A 15,182-nucleotide genomic window follows, 5' to 3' on the forward strand; every position below is an offset into this window, starting at 1 on the left:
GCTTAAAAGCTCCTTTCTTGCTCAGGCTCTCCGGAAGTGGATGAAGTCCTGTCAACACCTTGACTTCAGCCTGTGAGCATCTGAGTGGAGAACTGGATAAGCCATGGGGTCCTCCACTTCTGGCCTACAGAACTATGAGATAAGAAATGGATGTTTGTTACCGCAGATCTCTAAGTTTGTGGTAATATGCCACGGTGGCAACAGAAAACCGTGCACTGGGGTACCCGGGTAGCTCAGTCAGTTAAGCAGATGCTTAACTCTTGGTTTCAGCCCAGGTCATGATCTCACAGTTCCTGGGTTCAAGCCCTGCATCAGGCTCTGCACTGACAGTGTGGAGCCTGCTTGGGATTCTGTCTCCCTCTCTCTTGCCCTTTCCTCACTCGCTCTCTCTCCCAAAAATAAATAAAAATAAAGACAGGGGTCACCTGGGTGGCTCAGTCAGTTAAGTATCTGACTTCAGCTCGGGTCATGGTCTCACTGTGCGTGGATTCAAGCCCTGAATCAGGCTCTGTGCTGATAGCTCAGAGCCCGGAGCCTGCTTCAGATTCTGTGTCTCCTTCTCTCTCTGACCCTCCCCTGTTCATTCTCTCTCTCTCTCTCTCTCAAAAGTAAATAGACATGAAAAAAAATAATTAAAAAAAGAAAGAAAATAGTGCACCATTCATATTGTAGGCAAAGGTAATAATCAGCAAACCAAGAAAACAAGTTCATCATAACTGAAAAAACTTTGCTAAGATGTTAACACCTTTCACAGCTTTTTGAACTATGGTAAATAAGCCAAGGCAAGCAAATTCCTTTTCAAGTTGTGGCTTTCATTATGTTATTTTATGTTCCAAAAGTAACTGATGGTTTATGTCTGACACCAGGGCGCCTGTGAAATCAGAATTCGTTTCGTGGTAATGCCAACATGTTACGGACGTAAAATGTGCTCCCTGTTGCTATTTTCAGATCAGTCAATCGATAAAAAAGATTTTAAATTCTCAATTTCAGTTTCCAATATGGTAAAGATGGATAGTTAGAATTCACACAAATAAAAGCTCCTTGGGATCCTTAAAAGGCATCAAGAATGTGAAGGAACCGAGGGACTAAAAACAAAACAAAACAAAAATCCTGAGTACCACTGCTTTACGATAAAATGACTCTTCTTTTAAAACAAAAGCATGGGGCGCCTGGGTGGCTCAGTCGGTTGACCGTCTGACTTCGGCTCAGGTCATGATCTCGTGGTTTGTGGGTTCGAGCCCCGCGTCGGGCTCTGTGCTGACAGCTCGGAGCCTGGAGCCTGCTTCGGATTCGGTGTCTCCCTCTCTCTCTGCCCCTCCCCCACTTGTGCTCGATCTCTGTCTGTCAAAAATATATAAATGTATATAAAAAAATTTTTAAACAAAAGCATGGAGGGGGGTGCCTGGGTGGCTTAGTGAGTCGAGCATCCCACTTCAGCTCAGGTCACGATCCCATGGTTCGGGAGTTCGAACCCTCCATCGTGCTCTGTGCTGACAGGGCAGAGCCCACTTTAGAGCATCTGTCCCCCTCTCTTTCTCTGCCCGTCCCCCCCCCGATATGCAGGCTCTCTCTCTCTCTCTCAAAAATAAATTAACATTAAAAAAAAAAAACAAAAAAACACCAAAACCCAGAAGCGTGGGTTCAGTTACATTTTGCTGTTGCTTGTCGTAGGATACTTTCAACCCCTTATGTTCATTATCTATTTGAACCAAAGTCACTAACTTCTATTTTACAGAGGAAACTAGAGAGTGGAAAATTGTAATCTGTACCTGACACGCCACCAGTTTAACAGGACTGCATGGAAATTTAGCTCAAATCTAAATAGTGAGACTTGATCTTTATTTACAGAAATGAAGTGTTTCCAGTAGCCTTCCGGGCCTCGCTCGTCTTCGGGAAAACTCAATGCCAGTGGTCTGGGAGCTTATTCCCTCTCACAGTCTGTGCTTTCTGTCATGTATTCCTTCACAGAACGTTTATCTTAAAATCAAGGGTCTTTATAACCAGGGGAAGTTTGATGAGAATTCCAACAGCCTCACTAGATGCTCACTTAGAGTGGATGTTCGTGGAAGCTGGAAACTCTAAGATTTATTTCAAAGGCCAATGTTCCAGTTCAGGAGTGACCACTGGTACAACATAATTCACATCTGGAAAAAAATGAAACACACAAGACCTGATGAGAACATTTTTTTTAACCAGGAAGTTAATTACATATGGCTGAGCTATTTCTTGTGTTCAGGGATCATGGTTTGTATTTTCATTCCTCTACGCCGTTAAGAAAATTTACCCACCTCTTGCCCATATCCTTACCTGATTAACTCTGTTGAGTATTCGCTGGGCTTAGTGACTCACTTCTAACACAGAGACTAAGGAGAAGGGGTGGTGTGGTGTAGACAGTAGGTCATAACAGGTAGCATGGCTCTGCCCCTCTCTCTTTCTTGGGTCCCCACAGTGCTGTCTTTGGGGAAGCTAGCCACCATGCTGGACTGCCTGTGGAGAGGTGAGGAACCGCAGCCCTCGAGCAACTTTCCAAATTCTCAAAGGCCTGGCCAACACCTTGACGACCACCTCATGAGAGATCCTGAGCCAGAACCAGTTGGCGAAGCCACCCCCCAGATTCCCAATCCTCCGGAACCGTGGGAGCCATCTTGGATTTGTTGTTTTTAAACTGCTTGCATACGTTTTGGGGTGATTTGTTATGCAAAAATAGCTAATACACGCGTGGGTGACAATACACCATCACGACTGGTGGAGAATCCGTCCTTTTTAATATTTTAATTTCTCTACACCACTAAAAAAAAAAATCTGTATTTTTATCCCTTTTTTGTTCTTTCATTCAGGTCTGTAAGAATTGTCCGTGGAAGCACTGTGATGCTCAACATCATTTAAACCAATTTCTATGGTGTAATTCCCTCTTGAAGATACAAGTGTTTTTATGGGGAGCAGAAAAATGTGATATCTATTCAGCGAACACATCACTGAAATGCGCGCCTAACCAGTGATCTGACAAAATAGTTTATCTTTTTTATGAACCCAAAACCACCACACATAAAGAAAATCCAAGCACGCATTTGTCATTTCTAAATGCTTCAGCAGGGAGAACAAACAAAATAGCATTTTTTCCTCTTTCTCGCTCTTTTTGTCTGTTCTTAATTAGGTTGTGTTTGTAGCAACGTTTTACAATGTTGAAAAACGCGAAAATGAGGATTTAAAAACAATCAAATAATTCCACATTGCTGGCACACTGCACATGACACAAAAGGAAGATGCATATATATCGGAAAAAACCTATTTATTTCCTTCTGTTGTTTATACCGTAAGTAATAGCTTAGTAAGTGGGAACTATTAATTTTAAATGAGAATCCATACGTCCTGGGTGCCAACAGAATCTCTAGTTTAAAATTTTTTTCGCTTAAATTTTTTTCTGGTCTTGACCATGAATAACACCCTAGCTTTTGTTTTCATTTTAATGTCAGCAGTTTTACAACAAACTAAGAAGGCGGCCTGCCTTTAAGCTTCTGTCACTGTATTTAAGGTAAATGCAATCACCCACAATCATGTTGGGGAATTTGCCAGAACAAGTAATGTTCCTTTATTCAAACTGGCATTCCTTGTGCACGGGAGACTCAAGTTCTAACATCTTTCACTCACATGCATAGAAGTATTTTACCATTTTTCTCTTTAGAAACAAGTTGTAGCAGAGGTGGCTGGATGGCTTAGTCGGTTAAGTGTCCAACTTCGGCTCTGGTCATGATCTCGCAGTTCATGGGTTCGAGCCCCGTGTCGGGCTCTGTGCTGACGGCTCAGAACCTGAAGCCTGCTTCGGATTCTGTGTCTCCCTCTCTCTCTGCCCTTCCCCTGCTCACACTCTTTCTCAAAAATAAATAAACTTAAAAAAAATTTTTTTAAATAGATAAAAAAAGAAACAAGTTGTAGCAGGATTTAATGGAAAGAGCTCTGTATAAAAGAGGAAAATGAGAATATTAAATCTGAACGAACAAAGATTAATGCAACCACCTCAGTCTGATCCCCTTTTTGTCGCTTATTAAAGTTATCCCCTCAAATAAGAACAATTTCTCTGTAAGTTACTTTCTTTAATTATTCAAATGACCCCCTGATTCCTGTCCCATTTTCTTCCAAAAGGTTTATATCAACCAAGGGAAATAACACCAGATTTGGAAAGTGTTAAACAATATACAAATTTAAGAATTACTGTGTTAATGTATTTAGTCCGAGTGCAAGAGAAGTCCCAAAGCTTTGGAGAGAGTATCTCTTAATGTAAACTCTACATGACAAGTGAAACATTTTCTTGTGAATGTATTTTGATATTATTTTTACTTGTTAAAATACAGTATTCATTTCTCTGAATATTTTATCTTGGCTTATCTAAATTTATATATGAAAAAAATTGCAACGATCTTTGTTAAACATATATTATATATCTGGCACAAAGTATTTTTCCTAAGTTATTCTATTTACAAGTGAAATAATTGAATGCACCGATGGCACAAATTCATGCCAAGATGCCTCCACAATTTATCCAAGTGTAGCATTTTATTCCTTAACTCATGCCTTTCAGTCCACGTGACCTGTTTCTTCACGATGATTATTTCATGTCGATTCCCTTCCTTCTTGTGTTAGCCTCTCCTAATCCCCACCCTCCTCCTTTTTACCTATTCAACTCAATTTATTTTTATTTTTTTAAATTATTTTATTTTAGTGTCGATTTATTTATTTTAAGAGAGAGAGAAGGGCAGGAGAGAGGGAGAGAGAGAATCCCAAGCAGGCTCTGCACTGTCAGTGTGGAGCCCGACCCAGGGCACGAACCCACGAACCGCGAGATCGTGACCTGAGCTGAAACCAAGAGTCAGTTGCTTAACTGACTGAGCCATCCAGGTGCCCCTCAACTCAAACAATTTTTAATGGATTTTTTTTAATGGTCTTTATTTTCTATTGCCCTCAAATAATTTCCCACAATCATTTCTTCAGACAGTTCCAGTCTGAGGTCAGCTCTGAAGACGTGTCCTCTTTGTGAGGAGATGTTTCTCCTGAATGGCAGCCCCACTTTCCCCATGGAAACTGTCCCCCAAGTTGAAAGGCAGGGTTCCGCTCTTTCTGTGCACCTGCCAGCCTAACTCCTCGGTGTTGGGAAACTAGCGCTAACACGTCTGGAAGAAGAATAAAGAGCCCCAACTGAACAAAACAAATCAAACATCATCTCTACTCAGCCTCTCCTCCTGTCCTCCTCTCTCTCTCGTCTTTGCCCCATCGTTCTGTCTCCTTGTCACTTTCTTTGTATTTAGGTCTCTCTGTGTATCCTCAACGTCCTCAGTGGGTCCCTCCATTTACTTTTCCTAATATCTGCCTCACGGGAGACTCTTTCACTGCTAGCTCTCTCTCCCCTCCCCTAAGTGCTTCTTAAATATGTGTTTCCAGGTCACATGAATATCCTTGAAACCAGATAAGGCACGGTGGAGAATTTCTCCAAAGAGTGTCTTTATTAATGGGCAAACCCCAGAAACTACTAACAATATGTTAAGGCAGCATCTGGGGTCAGCCATTGCTGCTGGAACAACGCATCAGATACTTGTCATCATTTAGAAAGCGAGCTGGACCTCAAACACGGATTTCTTATCTGGCTTTTTTCCTCAACTTGTAAGGCTGAGGAAGAGTAGTTACCTCTTTTTTGGTTACCTCTTCTGTCCCTCAGTGAGGCCCCATGAGTGGCCCAGCCAGAGAGGGAGATTGATTGGTATAAGGCCTGTGGGGACATAATTTAAACACTTTGTATCTTTGGGGCACCAAAGGAGAATTCTCCTTAAGTATCTTGTGAATTCTGTAGAAAGAGTCGACTTCTTACAGGAGACCATCTTCCTAATAAAGAACCCATTAGTCGAAGGACAATCAAGCTCATTTGCTCAACACATGCAGGCAGGATTATTGCATTCTTCAAAGCCAAACGTTTGAGACGTGATAGAAACTCTATTTATTTGATCATCGTAATTCTTCCTTTCTGTACTCTTGGTGAGAGCCTGGATGTTTAATGAACAACCATGAACCAACCACTCTATTCTAATTTCTGAGCCTTTTGCTATCTATAAACACTTTGTTTTACAAACTGTTCCAGAAATTAGTTGGTTTGAAAAACCTTAAACCCAGGTTTCAGGCTTCCCTATCAATAATAAGGGAAAGGAATTAAATTTGTCATTGTTTTTTAGTACTTGGTGGCACCTATAAAATTAGGGAAACAATACTAAACTTAGGTCGGTTGGGTTAAAAAAATATTAAGCACCTATTATGTAGCAGATGCTGAAGAAGGTCCTTGGATCCCGCAGGGAGGAGAACATGGTCTTTGCCCCCAAGAGTGTATCTTGGACGCGTGAGTGGCTCAGTTGGTTAAGCTCCGACTTTAGCTCAGGTCATGATCTCACGATTCATGGGTTTGAGCCCCATGTAGAGTTCTGTGCAGACAGCTCAGAGCCTGGAGCTCCTTTGGATTCTGTGTCTCCCTCTCTCTCTGTCCCTCCCCCATTCTCTCTCTCTCTCTCTCTCTCTCAAAAATAAATAAACGTTAATTTTTTTTAAGAGCATAGTCTTTGCCTGCTTTCGTGTGCCTCACAAGGGTTTTTTTGGAGGAGAGGATTCAGCACTCAGTCAATGCGGAATAAGTGTTCCTACTCTTCCTTATCACAAACATCCCTACTCCCACCTTCTGGATGTAAGGACTTTCCAAACAGGGGAGAAGGTACCCATTAGAATCCCTTCTCAACTTGAGTCAAGTTCCTTCCTACTGCTTGGGGGCTTTGGCACAAATGGTGCCGTCTGCCCTCGCGTATCTTGTGGCCCAGCCTTTTCCCTTCACAGCTTTTTGGAATAAATTCACATATTACACCATTTACATTTAAATTCTTATTTTTATTTTTAATTACTTTTTAGAGAGAGAGAGGGGGTGGGGGGGGGCAGGAACAGAGGGAGAAAGAGAGAGAATTTAAAGCATACTCCATGCTCAGTGCAGAGCCCGACATGGGGCTCAATCCCATGACCCTGGGATCATGACCCGAGCCAAAATCAAGAGTCAGAAGCTCAACCGACTGAGCCACCCAGATGCCCCTATACCATTGACATTTAAATTGTACAACTTGGGGCAACTGCATGGCTCAGTGGGTTAAGTATCCAACTCTTGGCTTTGGCTTGGGTCATGATCTTGTGGCTTCTTGGGTTTGAGCGCCGCCTTGGGCTCTGCGCTGGCAATGCTAAGCCTGCTTGAGATTCTCTCTCTCTCTCCCTCTCTCTCTGCTCCTCCCCTACTCTCGCTGTCTCTGTCTCTCTCAAAATAAATAAATAACCTTAAAAAATGAATTGTACAACTCAGTGGCTTTTAGTGTATTACAGAGGAGCGTAGCCTCACCACGATCTAAATTGAAAGCCTTTTCCCCATCCCTCATCAGCAGACACTTTCCATTCTTCCCTCCACCCTTGGGCTCACCTTAGCTAACCACGAACCTACTTTGCGTCTCTACAGATCTACATATTCTGGACATTTCATAGGAAAGAAATCATACAGTTGTGGCTTTGTGTGCGGGGTTTCTTTCCCTTCACATAACAGTTTCAAAAGTTTACCCGTGTCATAGCGTGTACTTACTCCCTCCTTCATGACATTCAGGACCCATTCCCTTCTGTGAATATGCTACAGTTTTTTAAATCTGTTCTTCAGTGGATGGTCATTTGGAGTCTTTCCACTCTGGGCTGTTATGAATAATACATTTGTACCGGTTCTTGTGCAGACATACGTTTTCATTTCTTTGGGGAAGCTTACACCCAAGCGATATAAGGCTTAAGGGGTGAAATGACTCATGCCCTGCCCCTGGTAATCCAAAATAGCACTATAAATCAGGTATGAAACAGTGTTTCATTATAGTTTGTAACAATGTGCCTGTGTATCGAATCTTACTCCTAAGAATTTATCCTAAGTGATAACTTAAAAGCAATAAATACGGTTTTGAAAATGTCAATGGTAGCGTTACCTATTTTGCGGAAATAATAAAAAGATACCAAATATCGAATAATGAGGGAATGAAAGTAAAACCCAAACAATGAAATAGGGAGCAGTAAACTTAGAAAGTCATACATTTGTTATCTATGAAGATTCTTTAGAAGCATGAAAATGAGAAATATGTAAAAACTAGCATATAAATTATGGTTCTACTATCGTTAGATATGTATACACGGATCAAGCCAAATTAGAAACAGGGGTTTTGTTAGGGTCATAAATTTATCAGTTATTTTTCAGCCTTTTAGAAAATGTATTAATGCCTTGGTTTTCTGTGTATCAGGTTTCACTTATGCAAGATGAACAAGTTCTAGACACCTGCTGGACAGCACAGTGTTTGTGATCAACCATGTCGTGCTGTGCACTTAAAATTTTATAGAGTAGATCTCATGTTAAGTGTACTTACCAAAAGTTTAAAAAAAGTAAAATTATGGAAAGTAGGAAAAACAAAACCCTAGCATATTTTTCAAATGTTGTAAGTGTACGATATACAAGTATGAGTGTGTGTGTGTGTGTGTGTGTGTGTGTGTGTCGTGCACCTCACCAGAGGGAGATTCTGATTCAATAGCTATTCTAGGTTGAACTGTACCCTCGGAGATAACGTGAGAGTTCTAATCTCCAGTACCACAGAATGTGATTTTATTTGGAGGTGGGTGGTTGCCGATGTAATAGTTAAGGAGAGGTCACACGGGAGGAGGGGGGGCTCCTACCCCAGTATGATTTGTGTCCTTGTAAGAAGAGGACAGGAAATGTGGCCATGTGAATACGGAGGCAGAGACTGGAGGTGTGTCCCTACAAACCAGGGAATGCTTGGGACTAACAGATGCCAGAAGGCAATGGAAGAACCCTGCTGTAGAGGTCTTGGAGGGAGTACGGCCCTGCCAGCACCTTAATTTCAGACTTCTCACCTCCAGAACTTTGAGACAATGAATTGCTGTTATCTTAAACTACCTAGTTTTGGGGATTTTGTTATAGGAGCCTTAGGAAACTAATTTTGTAGCTTTAGCGGCTGGTGTAGCACGTAGACAGCTGACTGTCGCATAAGGAAGGCACGCCAGAGCTGTTCCACGCACAAGAATGTCCCACATGGCAGTTAAGGGGTGCAGTTAGGAATTCTGGGATTCTGGAGTTCAGAGGGCAACTCGGCCACTCTCGGCCTGTCTCATCTTATGCAGGTTATTTAACTTTCCTGTGATTTAGTTTATTATCTGTTACATGCAAAAAGTAGCCATAAGTCATAATACCTACTTTAGAAGGATATTATGAGGATTCAGTGAACACTCCATACCCGCTTCTAACTCAGTGCTGCATAATGCTGTCATGATTAACCTCTGGTGGTTTTGTTCTCACACCTAACACGGGATTACACCCACAATCTGTCATCTGTGGGTGCATTCCGAGAGCTCAGGACAGAGTATTCCACAGATTTGTAAATGCTCATGGATTAGCTGTTATGATTCTAGAAGTTGGTAATACACAGGAGGTGTTCTGAAAGTTTGCAGTGAACAAGTATGGAGATAAATTAAGTGTAACGTGAGGTGTACTATCACTTTACCCCTTTCTCATTCTATGAATGACTTGATATTTTTGCGCTGATGATTTGTGCCCGTGTCACAGCTCCTAGTGTCGTGCATGTTGGAATGGCCCTGCCACCTTATGTAGGACTGATGGACACAAATTCAATCTTTGCAATTTTCCAGATGTCAACTCTTAGATAAATAAATTACTGGATCTTATCACTATCCTTATTTCTGTAAAATGAGAATATTGTCATGAATTATCTCTCAGGTTCTTTTGGTTTTGAGTTTCAATGACTTCGATGTTCTGAAGGGGCGAGTCTGAGACCGATGGCTCTTTGTAGACCCACAGTATTATGCGGTCTACTCGGGAAACGCAACAGTGTAAGTGACAAACATCACTATCGGGGCCCAACAAAAGATGATGACAGAACAAAAGAGCTGACAGAAGAAAAAATCATCAAGGTTGCAGATAAGTCAATAGAGAACATCCAATGTGAATAATGGGAAGAAAAAAAGAAGAAAAATAAAGAGACTCAGAGAAGTGTGGGACAGCAGTACGTGTACAAACACAGAGGTAGCGGGAGTCCCAGAAGGAAAGAGAGAGAAAAAGAAGCTGAAAAATTATTTGAAGAAAAAAGTAGTTGGATACTTCCCAAATTTGATGGAAAACATTAATCTACAACTCCAAGAAGTTCAACACAACTCAAGTACTCTCCAACATAAAGAGATCTCCATGTACACGCGTCATAGTCAAATTGTAGAGAGGCAAAGTGTTGAAAGTAGCAAGAGGAAAGTAATTTCTAATGTAAGAGGCAATCTGAGTAAGATTAACAGTTGATCAGAAGTAATGAAGGTCAGAAGACTTTGCAATGACATCACAAAAGTGCTAAGAGAGAAAACCCCATCAACCAAGAATTCTCTGTCTATGAAAACTTGCAAAACTGAAGGGGAGTTAAACATTCCTAGATAATCAAGGATCTTTGGTGAGGCTTTCCAGGTTGATTCTTCCTTCATTGAACATGCTGTGGCTTACGTTAACATAATAGGTGTTCTTTTTTTAAGTTTATTTATTTCGAGAGAGAGAGAGTGAGCCTAGGTGAAGGAGGGGCGGAGAGCGAAGGAGAGAGAGAATCCCAAGCAGGCTCTGTGATGTCAGCACAGAGCCTGACACGGGGCGAGATCTCATGAATCATGAGATCATGACCTGAGCTGAAATCGAGAGTCAGATGCTTAACTGACTGAGCCACCCAGGCGACCCTTGACACATTAGGTCTTAACTGACGTGTGTGGTCACCTCACTTATACGAGAAAGGCCTTGTGGGTTGCGAATTATCCCCATTTTAGACTTAGTCGCACAACTTATATCACATTTTTCAGGGAACCAGGCTCAGTAAGTCCAGAGACTTCAGGGGTTTTGTAAACCGTTAGCAATTTTAAACAACAACGACTATCGTGCTGAAAGCATCTCACAGGAAAGGAGTGTTCTGTTTCTCAGCAGCACGTTTAGAAGTTGATACGATTGCTTCACCTGCCTCCTTTCTTTCTCGAAAACAGGAGAAAATGCTTGGTAGACCTGCTTCTCGGGCACTTACTCTTCAGATTTGCTGGAATGTTGCTGTCAAATTCTTAAGGTTGCTCATAAAACGCTCATCAAAGCCCTTTGGACAGTAAGCGCACACGCTGTGAAGGCACGGAGAAAAGTGCAAAGCCGTTAGTGGTGGTAATTGTCCATTTAAATTATCCTCACATCAATGGAAGAATAGATTTCTCAGCACTTGCAGAGTAGAAGCATATGATAGATATATACTCTCTGTGATTGAACGAAAACATTTCATTCCGCTGAAAACTCAAACAATGCAAGGCCTTTGCATAATTAAGTAAAACCCTGGTTCTGTTGGTCACTATAATTATCGTATTCTGGAACACGACATGTAATTGAGTTTTGAATTGAAGGCATTGGAGCAAGTCCGTCAAAATCAATTGAATTGATTTTCACTTATGTAGATGCATGGAGTTTTACAGTGGTTGAAGTTCTTTTTTGAACCGATTAGATTCCAGATATAGGCCAATTTTTCATATTTCAACCCTTGTACACTTTCTCAAACAATGTCATAAATATATCACAACCTCTCCTGACAAAACAACGCAGCCAACATCCTCACACCGTGTTAAGTAATTAGTTCTAAAATTGGAAAAATCGTAAGAGTTAACTTTACTAAAATGGAGTAACCAAAAATGTCGAATACAAATAACTCTAATAAAAAACAGACCACAAATATAAAACACCTGTGTCACGTAACATTGAGGATAGACCAAAATGTTAACTATCAAGGGCTTTAGCCTGGAGTTGCAGGGACCCTCCTGAAACCAGATACAGTGAAACCTTGGCTTGCGAACATAATTCATTCCAGAAACATGCTTGCAGTCCAAAGCACTTGTATATCGAGGCGAATTTCAAGAACCAGTGGCTCAGTGGTGATCACGGGACGTTGGGCATCACGTACTACTCTTAAGATATCGCCTGTGTGTCAAGTTAAAATTTATGAGAAAGCCTTGTTCATCTTGCAGAACGCTCTCAGAACAATTCGCTCACAATCCAAGGTTTTACTGCCTAGGAAGACAAAACCAAGAGCTCCAAAGAGTGAGGACACCTGATTGCTGAACCCTTGACTATCAATGTTTCTGAAGCCAAATCTATCCCTCTTGGACTTCTAAATTAAGTAAACATAAATTCCTTTTCGCTCATAAACTCACTTGAATTTCATTTCTGTTGCTGTCATTTAAAGTTCTGACATAAAAATAACCTATCTGTGAATTTTCCGACCTTGTATACGATAGGCATACATTTAGAACGCTGAACTTCTCTCTGTCAGTGGAATTTTATGTAGTATGATTTACATTTCTATAACGCATCTTGGCTATGTTTGTTTTAATGTAGAAAAAATAACAATATTAAATAGCGAACATCACGCATTTCCATAAGATTTGCCATGAAGGCCAGGTCATTTGTAAAAGCTATGATTATGTAACACTGATTGAATATAATAGAATGACATAGGAAACAACAAAGATTTATAGCCAAAGAAAATATAACATTGTCTATGCTAAGTGAAATAAGTCAAACAGAGAACAGTGGATACCATATGATTTCGCTGATATGTGGAATCTAAAACAAAACAAAATGAAACAAAACAAGTAAACAAACAGAAACAGACCCATAAATAAAGAGAACAGCTGATGGTTGCCAGAGGGAAGCAGGCGGGTGATGGACAAAATGGGTGAAGGGGAGAGGTAGATACAGGACCCCAGTTATGGAATGAACAGGTCATGGGGACGAAAGGTACGGAGTAGGGAGCACAGTCAATGGTGATGAAGTAACATTGTATGGTGACGGGTGGTACCTACACTTGTGGTGAGCACAGCACAACGTTTAGAATTGCCAGATCACTGGGGCGCCTGGGTGGCTCAGTCGGTTAAACGGCCGACTTCGGCTCAGGTCATGATCTTGCAGTCCGTGAGTTCGAGCCCCGTGTCGGGCTCTGTGCTGACAGCTCAGAGCCTGGAGCCTGTTTCAGATTCTGTGTCTCCCTCTTTCTCACCCTCCCCCGTTCATGCTCTGTCTCTCTCTGTCTCAAAAATAAACGTTAAAAAAATTTTTAAAAAAATTAAAAAAAAATAGAATTGCCAGATCACTATGTTGTACACCTGAAATTAATGTATGTCGTGTATCAGCTATACGGCAAGGGGAAAAAAAAAAAAAGAAAAATGTAACATTCTAACTTACACAAATAATTCATACATCTAGGAAAAAATTCGAGGCAATCAATAAATGCCTTTCTTGAAACAGAGATGCGTTTCACGGTCGATAAGTATATTTATAAAGGGATTATTTCTCATTTGCTCCCTTGTCTCTGTTTCTTTACAACTATTATGAATTTTGCACTGTTCTGGTCGTAAATGATGTCTTCAAAATCAAGGAACTTGAAAGCCCTGGGGTAGCGGTAGGGTTTTTGGATATCTAAAAAATATGAATGGCAAGATGGAGAACAGCAGATAAGATACCAACGTGAGGACTTTGGGAAGATAATAAACACAATCACGGATAGTGAACGGCGGGGCGGGCGCATGCTGGCCATGAACCAGAGGCTAGGCGATGTGGTCTGTATCTGACCTGCAGTTCTTATTCCCTTCTCTTAGGAGGCCTTCTCAGATGGATGTCATCATTGGCTTAGCACCCATTTTACACAGGAATTAAGTGGAGCTTGAAGCATCTAAGTGACTTGCCCGATTTTACAGACCTGGGGAACAGCAGAAACAAGAGGCCAAATTCAAGTTCCCATAACCCCAGGATGGGCAGGACTGCACCGTGGTCGGGTTCTGCTCAGCCTTGGTTTTGCATGTCAGCTCTACTATGTGACCTTGGACACGTTGCTAACTTCTCCGCGTCTCGGTTTTACTTAGGCGACCGTGATAATAACGCGAAGACTAAGGAAATTAATACATGAAAAACGCTCGGAGTGGTGCCCGGAATCATCTAACAAAAATTCGAGGCCATCAATTTTGCAGTATGAACTATGATTACTGTTCTGTGGTAATATGCCTGGAATTCGGTGAGTTTTCAACAAATAGTGGTAGTTTTCAACAAGTAGTAGGTATTGTTTAAAAAACCTGATGTCATACAGGTGGCAGAAGTTGCCAGATACTATTTTTGTGAAAATAAAAGTTTTTGGAAAAAAGGGTTTTTTGGAACTTGTTTTGTTTTTTTTTTAAATCAATGTATATGCAGATGAAATTACTTAGATTTACATTATTCCAGTACACGAATTTAGCATCTATTAAATTAAACACCAATAATCTAAGATAAAATCTTAAATTATCTGCGGTGGAATGAAAAGCCAACAGAAAGTAATTTTTAAAATACCTTACGTTGATTCTAAATAATTTTAAGCATGGATTCGACTCAACATAATGATTTTTATGCACCGCTTCATATAGAGTAAGTGGGCCATAGTCTGACTTCATTTACTAACACTTATGTGACTGTGGGGTTCCATACCCAACTGAGTACGTATCCAGATTTTTCTGATGCTATTTTGCAAACTTTATTGTTGTTTTATTCCTAGCCTCAGTATGGTGGCAATTTGTTTAACCCCAATAATACTTTCAAATAATTGTCCTTAAATTTATTGCTAAATGGGACAATCAACTTTTCATTAGAGTTGCAATTATTTATATTACACTTGACATTATAATATTTCATAGACTTACTTTAATTTTTTAAAAATTGCCATTGGTACTTTGCTCGAATATTTGCCTTGGGTGACCCACGCATCATCTCTAGCACAGGTTTCCTGAGGGAAAAAGCAAAATAAAACTATTTTCAGGGAGATAATACTGGGGCACTCTGTGATATCGGCTAAAACACGGAGCTGCTATCAAGGATTTATTGTTTTCCCATAAGAAAGAAGATGATTACCTTGTTGGGAAGATAAGATTATGCCAAAAATAATCTTTTTCATAAAATCTTACCACTTGGCTCTTTAAATAAGCCAGAATTATTTCAGTTAAGGTATCCGGGAAAACCCTAGGGTCTTCTTATGTTTCCATATACCAAA

The 15,182-nt window shown here is 40.8% G+C and overlaps 1 long non-coding RNA gene across 1 annotated transcript; it reads right to left on the minus strand.

Annotated features, from left to right (window-relative positions):
- Positions 1-1,835: 1,835 nt before the first annotated feature.
- Positions 1,836-14,918, minus strand: LOC125908446 (uncharacterized). Its single transcript, XR_007454232.1, has 3 exons — positions 14,836-14,918; positions 11,160-11,247; positions 1,836-2,144 (listed from the first exon to the last, which is right to left on the minus strand). It is a non-coding gene; the product is annotated as an uncharacterized LOC125908446 (long non-coding RNA).
- Between the last annotated feature and the right edge of the window lie 264 nt (positions 14,919-15,182).

The sequence above is a fragment of the Panthera uncia genome, chromosome D4, assembly GCF_023721935.1.
Source record: "Panthera uncia isolate 11264 chromosome D4, Puncia_PCG_1.0, whole genome shotgun sequence".
NCBI classification, from domain to species: Eukaryota; Metazoa; Chordata; class Mammalia; order Carnivora; family Felidae; genus Panthera; species Panthera uncia.